Source organism: Neovison vison, chromosome X, assembly GCF_020171115.1.
Source record: "Neovison vison isolate M4711 chromosome X, ASM_NN_V1, whole genome shotgun sequence".
Lineage (NCBI taxonomy): Eukaryota > Metazoa > Chordata > Mammalia > Carnivora > Mustelidae > Neogale > Neogale vison.
In genome coordinates this window covers 102,158,466-102,166,253 of record NC_058105.1, presented here as the reverse complement: position 1 = coordinate 102,166,253, position 7,788 = coordinate 102,158,466, and positions in this window count along the sequence as shown.

The window sequence follows — 7,788 nt, the reverse complement described above, 5'->3', positions numbered from 1 at the left end:
CTAGTTAAAGTAGAATTTGGCATGGATATTCTCACTCCAATTCCAGAAAATTTTTTACTACATTATTAGAGTAATATAGAAAATATTGGGTATGTAGAAGCTAAAAGAAAACATTTATATTAGGAAAGAACAAAGTGATAGGAGCATTTATAGAGTGGCTGGAAAATGTGATGTCAAGTAGATGTAGCATAAAAACTTGATAATGTGTTATTTAAGGAAATGCTTTATTGAGAATGGAAGGCAGAAAATGACTATGAAGGGGACATGCTAAGGTGAACATCCTGTCTAAAAGATATAACACAATGCTACATCATGTCAGATTCTTAACTAAAACTGTATATTCATATGTAGGCCATATATCACCATCTTATAGATGTTCACATTGAAGCTCTTCTATGTAGTCCAATCATTCCAGGAGTGGTGTATCATTATGAAATTGGTCATATTTTATTCTCCCTGTTTCATGTAGCATCAGTCAAGAATTCAGTAAGAAGAAAAAAAATAATGGAATGCAATTTTTTTAAAGATTTTATTTATTTATCAGAGAGAGAGAGGGAGAGCGAGCGAGCACAGGCAGACAGAATGGCAGGCAGAGGCAGAGGGAGAAGCAAGCTCCCTGCTGAGCAAGGAGCCTGATGCGGGACTCGATCCCAGGACGCTGGGATCATGACCTGAGCCGAAGGCAGCTGCTTAACCAAATGAGCCACCCAGGCGTCCCATGGAATGCAATTTTAAGCATCTGGGAGAAAATGCTATAGTATAAAAAATGATAAGATATATTGGATTAGTTTCCTTATGATTCTGATGTTGAAAAAAACTTTGCCTCTATCTTAAACTTTCTTTGATTTGACTGTAGTTTGAAAAATACGTTAGTATATTTAAAAAGGAAAAGTCATCCTAGCATGGTGATCTCTAAAGTTCCTCCAGTTCTTTATCAGTTTCTACAACAGTTTCTTACCAAGTTCACTCGGGACACTAGGAAATCTAGAAAATATTCATGTGTCTTTTCAAAATCTAGTCAGTTATACAGAGAAGAGTTTAAAATTAACTTGCACCTTACTGTCCATCTAAAATTATTTTAATTATATGACTTTGTATTATACTCTTGAACTTAGCCATTTTGGCAATACAGTACCAAACAGTGAATGAGGGAGCGGATCCATCCTAATGAGCAGCAGAATACAGAGAGGATGTACTCCAAAGGCTATTCAAGATCCTGTATTTCATAAGTTCAAAGAAACTGTCTATAGAAAAACGCTATTGTCATCTGTTATTAATGATTACAAAATGTTAAATTTTGTGTTTGGACAAAGTCCCTCTCCCACAAGCTGAAGGTTTAGTAGATTCTAATTTTTTTTAAAAAAGATTTTCTTTTTAGAGAGAGAGAGCAGAGCTTGAGAGAGAGCACACATGTGGTGGAAGGGGCAGAGGGAGATGGAGAATCAGGGCCCCACTGAGTGGTTAGCCTTAAATGGTGCTCCATCTCAGGACACTGGCATCATGACCTGAGCTGAAGGCAGACACTTAACCGACTGAGTCACTCAGGTATCCCCTAAATTTTTACTCATAATAATCATAAAACTTTTTTAAAGTTTTAATCATAACAACACAACTTTTTAAAAAGTTGCATTTCATAAAACAGCATTAAAATCTTTCTTATTACAAGTATACTCTTTGTAGATAAAAGTCTACATAAAATAATACAAAAGAATTTTTCAATGTGTACAAGTCAGTTTTTCACCACATGGATGTTTAACAAAAAGAAGATAAATAAGACCAAAAATATTCAGATATTTCAAGGCCAACTAAGAAATTAGGGATCCATTATTTTACCAAGTATTCAGTTTAAGTAGATAAGCACTTTCAAGGATTTAACAAAATGAATGTATTCAATGGTTTTGTAAAAATTATTTCATATTTGAGGGTACATCTTTTTTAATACAAGCTAGGCTGTCTTTTCACCTGAGATTGGTGTGTTACTAAATACTACACTGGTTTATAATGAGTGAAATATTCACCACAGCTGAAGACGATGAGCAGCTGGGAGAATGAGTGAGTCCATCCTTAGGAATGATATGGACTCTACCTGATGTCATCCACTATAACCCACTATATCCACTATAAGGAGAAAGGAAAAAGTTCAGAGAGCACTTTTAAAATCTAGGTCTTGGAGATAAAAGTTATGCCATTGAATAATAACAAACAGATACTCAAGAAAGCAAAGTCACAGTAGCATGAAAGTAGTCATGTATTTAAGGAAGTACAAGAAAAAAATTACACATAATATTCATTATTTATAGTAATAATAATATGATAATGACCCAAGTAAAGAGCACTCACCAATGATAACTATGTGTCAGAGGCCATATAATTATTTTACATATATAATAGAGTCAAATATTATTTATGGTAATCTGGGCAAATATTAATAATGCATGAGTGTTAAAATCATTCCTTCTTGTAGCCAGGACTCTTCCTCTAAAGGGAAAAAGTCTTACTTTATTTATATATATACCCAGTTTCTACTTTGTTGTAAAAATTCTCACTAATGTGTAAAGAGGAAACAATGACAAACTTTTGAAATGGAGAAGAGATTAGTGCTTTCTAGCAAAAAAAAAAAGTATAGTCAGTGAGAAGACAGGCTGTGGTTGTCAAAAGTCAATACAAAGAAGTCTTGAGGTGATACATAATTATTTATTTTCTTGACTGTAGTCCTAGATAGAAAAATGTACACTTGGTAAAACTGTATAAACTAAATAAACATACAAACATGAGCAAATACACACATACAAACACACATACATATGAGACCAAATAAAACTGAGGAAATATAGATAAGATACATGGATTGCATCAATGCTACTATCTTGGTTTTAATATAGTACCATAGTTTTTATAAGTGTTACCATGAGAAGAAACTGGATAAAGGGTACATGGAACCTCTTTTCATTATTTATTACAACCTCATGTGAATTTACAACTATCTTCATGAAACATACCATTTAAAATTTTAAAAGATTTTATTTATTTATTTGTCAGAGACAGAGGGAGAGAAAGCGAGCGAGCACAGGCAGACAAAGAGGCAGGCAGAGGCAGAGGGAGAAGCAGGCTCCCTGCCGAGCAAGGAGCCCGATGTGGGACTCGATCCCAGGACCCTGGGATCATGACCTGAGCTGAAGGCAGCTGCTTAACCAACTGAGCCACCCAGGCGTCCCCCATTTAAAATTTTAAAAATAATATAACTGGGCATTTTTAAGGATTACATTCCATTTGATTTCATATTATTGCCTACTATAATAATTTAGGGGTAAACTGAAACAGATGTTGTTGGAAGTATTGAAGTGTTATGTAGAAGGCCTCCCTATATTTTCTTTATTTCTTCCAGATATTGAACATAGACAGATACCTGTCTTCCACCACCAATTCTACAAACAGTTAAAAGTGTCTTTGAGTAAAAATATAATGACCCTGGCCAGAGTGAAGGAACAATCTATTAAGGTTAGCTAGAGAATACAGAGTACTGGGGCGCCTGGGTGGCTCAGTGGGTTGGGCCGCTGCCTTCGGCTCGGGTCATGATCTCAGGGTCCTGGGATCGAGTCCCGCATCGGGCTCTCTGCTCGGCAGGGAGCCTGCTTCCTCCTCTCTCTCTCTGCCTGCCTCTCTGCCTACTTGTGATCTGTCTCTGTCAAATAAATAAATAAAATCTTTAAAAAAAAAAAAAAGAAGAATAAAAACAATGGGGCGCCTGGGTGGCTCAGTGGGTTAGGCCTCTGCCTTCAGCTCAGGTCATGATCCCAGGGTCCTGGGATCGAGCCCCACATCGGGTTCTCTGCTCGGCAGGGAGCCTGCTTCTCCCTCTCCCTCTGCCTGCCTCTCTGCCTGCTTGTGATCTCTTAAAAAAAAAAAAAAAAGAAAGAATAAAAACAACAATGGTCCATATATATTAAACACTTATGTGTCACACATTGTGCTACTGGTATGTTCTTTAAGTGTTTAATAATCAAAACAATACCTCAAGTTATCTCATATTCTTGGCATTTTATAGGGAGATTGAATAAATTTCTAAGATCACAGAGCTAATGAGAGGCAGAACTGGGATTCATACTCAGATCTTTTTCTAACTTTCATGTCATTACCTCTATGGTATACATCAGGAGAAAAAGTAAACCTTAGTGTCAGTTCAGAATCTGGAGTATGAGACAAAAGATGAAGGACCCTGTCTTAACTGTATATTTTGTGAGTCCAGGTGGATATACAGAAGACTTAGGGGAAACCCACTTAGAGTAAAGGATCTGGGCAAGTAATTCAGGGGTCATCTACTTGTGAATTTTAATGCTGCTTAAGAGAAAACATTACACCCAAATCTCTAGGACTGATTGGAACATAGCTATGGTTGAACAATATATATATTTCTTTTTGCAGGTCTTCTGTGTTGGAACTTTAAAAGAAAATATATCCTTTATCCCATGTAAATGATAGCGTGTGTTTATAATTTGAGAGTACAGTGGAAGCCTAGCTGAAACTATCCTTTAAAAAGAATTTGTTGCCGGGGCGCCTGGGTGGCTCAGTGGGTTAAAGCCTCTGTCTTCGGCTCGGGTCATGATCCCAGGGTCCTGGGATCGAGCCCCACATCGGGCCTGCTCAGCAGGGAGCCTTCTTCCTCCTCTCTCTCTGCCTGCTTCTCTGCCTGCTTGTGATCTCTCTCTGTCAAGTAAATAAAAAAAAAAAAAAAAGAATTTGTTGCCTGTTTTTTCCCCAAAGGAATAGTTGACACTAGTGCAGGTAATCTAATAAGGAAATTAGGGTTGCAGGTGCAATATGAGAAACACTTCAGTACAGATACAAACCAAGCATAAAAATAATTGCTTTTTTTCATTCTTTTTTTAATGCCTCTATTATCTTTCATTTCTTTTCTCTCTTTCTTTTCTGTTTTTTAAAATACTTTTTAGTTACATTCTCTTCCATAATTTGCTTCCTCTTTCTTCATATCTCTCTCCCTGGGTTTGTCTGTCATTGCATTCCCTGTCACATAATAATACTGTCTGTTTTCAAACATGAACACAGTTACTAAATGCCTATCACTTTATCTCATTATAAAATATGAACTAAGCCCACCCCCATGCCACTCCCTGTTCTCTCCAAAGCCATTCCCCTGTGTGTAGACATTAATACACTAGCTTAGTGTCTACACACTAAGCTAATTAGTGTCTAATTATAGACATAATACATGTCTATAATACATGTATTATAAATAACACATGTCTAATTCATAGCTTTGACATGAATGTATTACTACTTACTACACTGTTAAGTAATAATCATGGAAATTATGTTAACCTCTGAACTTTTAAAATGCATTTCTTATAAAATACATCTCTAAGTTTATCCTTAAGTATACCTCATTTCGATGCTGCTATTCATCTTGCACATTCTAGTTTATTGTACAGTGTGGGCTATTTTTGTTTTACAAACTCGGAATTTTCTTTCTCTCAGCCATCCTCAATAATTGTTTACTCTCCACATGTGAGGCTATCCAAGCCTTGCTCAATGGAGGTCTTTGTTGGACACCATCCAAGAGGCACAGGTCAGCAACCCGCTGTGATGATTACAGATGTTCTTATTTTTGATGAAAGGGGAAAGAAGCAACAGCCCACCTCTAAGCCCCAGCATACCCACTTATCCTGATGGAGATAAGATAACTAGCCAAGTGGTCTGGAAATCTCTGGCTGAAAAACTGTATCTCCCTGGATATACATTTGGCTAATTTAGTGGAAGAAAAGTTATAATTTAGAATCATATTTTCACCCATGTAAGTATGAGATAAAGGCCACTTTTTTGTCCTAATTAATGTGTTTCTTTCTTGGTTATTCTTGATCTACTTAAGCTACTGCATCAGTTTATATTCCTCTCTCTTTTACATATTTGAGGAATCTGGATAGAAATCTTTCTAAAGTACTTCAAAGCCCAAATGTATTCAAAATCTACTCTTCAGAATAATCAGAAAAACATATTAAAAGTGTATTTAAAAGGAGAGAAGTGATTGAAGTTTGCAATGAAACCTAGTTTATAATTATTTATTTAAAGGTCATTTTCATCTGATTTCCCCAGTGGCTAGCAGAAAACAGAGCCCTTCAACTCCTAGCAATAATTACAAAGAAATACAAAGTGCACTAGAGTTCTTGATATTGGGTACTCTGGGGAACAATTTTGCCCTTAGAGACACATTTTCTTCCACATACAAATTCATAAAAAGATCTTTCAATTTATTTGAGCTCATTCCAATTGCCATTTTTAATAGTCTCTCAGCTATATTTAACAGTTCAGAAATCTATCTCCCATGAATTTGTCCATCATGACAATTATTCATCATTTTTATTTAATAGTTTCAAAGCTCCTGAGATACAGAGTATATTATGTGAACTCATTCTATATCTTTAGGGTGCAACAGATGCCTCATAACCTCAAAAATAAACGACTGATATTCTTAAAGTAATTATAAGTAGAAACTATTTACTTTTCTATGGCAAATAAAGTAATGAACATCAAATTAAACACTTACTTTGGCAGAGTGGCACCCAGGTGGATCAGTTGGTTAAGCATCTGCTTTTGGCTCAGGTCATGATCCTAGAATCCCAGAACCAAATCTCAGGATTGAGTCCCAGAATCCTGCCCCACACCAGGCTCCCTAATCAACAGGGGGTCTGCTTTTTCTTTCCATCTGCTCCCCCATGCTCCTTTTCTCTCTTTCTTTCTCTCACTCTCTCTTTCAAATAAATACATAAAATCTTTTAAAAAACAAATAAAATAAAAAAATAAATGCTGGGCAGAGGCTAAAAGGAACTAAAAACAATGTGAGTAAAAGAAGCTAGAATTTTCTTACACTCATAAAAGATCAAGAAAAAAATAATTACCACAGAGCTATATACCTAAAGGCATATTATTACCTTGAGTATGATCTTGAAACTCTAGAGTTACAAGAAAACTTGCAGCTAGGATTTCTAACTTTTTCAAGAGACAAGACTCTTTCATGCATCTGATTAATGCCTCTCTTTAGAAAAACGTACACCTGAAGTATACTTAAAATCTTGCTTCACTATAGGTAGTTTAAAGAAATTCTGAAGAACTCTAAGGGATCATATATTCCAGGTTAAAAACCCCTGCCTTAGATTCAGCCAGTCCATACATTTTATAATGTGAATTAATCAGCTATATCACATACATAAATGATGATCTGATCATTCTTGAATATCTCTAGTGTCAGCAAAATCACTACAATATATTCGATTTTTTGGATATATGTAATTGTTTCAAAAAATATTCTTCCTTCTATTTACCTTAAATCTGAATTTTTTACAATTTTATTCACTACTATTAGTTATTCCTTTCCATGTGATAGCCTTAAAACACAACATATAGTTATAATAGCCTTCTTAGGTTTCCTTTTGTTTAGGTCAAACATCCCCCAAACCTTCAATCAATCCTCATAAATCCTGATTTTGCAAGTCGTTAAAAATTCCGATTGCTTTCCTCTGAGTATTCTAATTTGAAAATGTTCTCCTTAAATTGTAGTAACCAAAGAGAAGTGTTCATGTGATTTGATAAAATAAAAGTTGGTTTTCCTTACTGTGCGGACTCAAAAGCTGATAATGGGGAATTGGTCCTTTTCCTCCCAAATCCCAGTTTTTAAGAATGGATGAAATTAGAAAGATCAAATATAATAAAAAAAATTAGGATCTCACCTATGTAATTATCAAGAACTTTGAGGCAGAAGTAGATAATACTATCAGC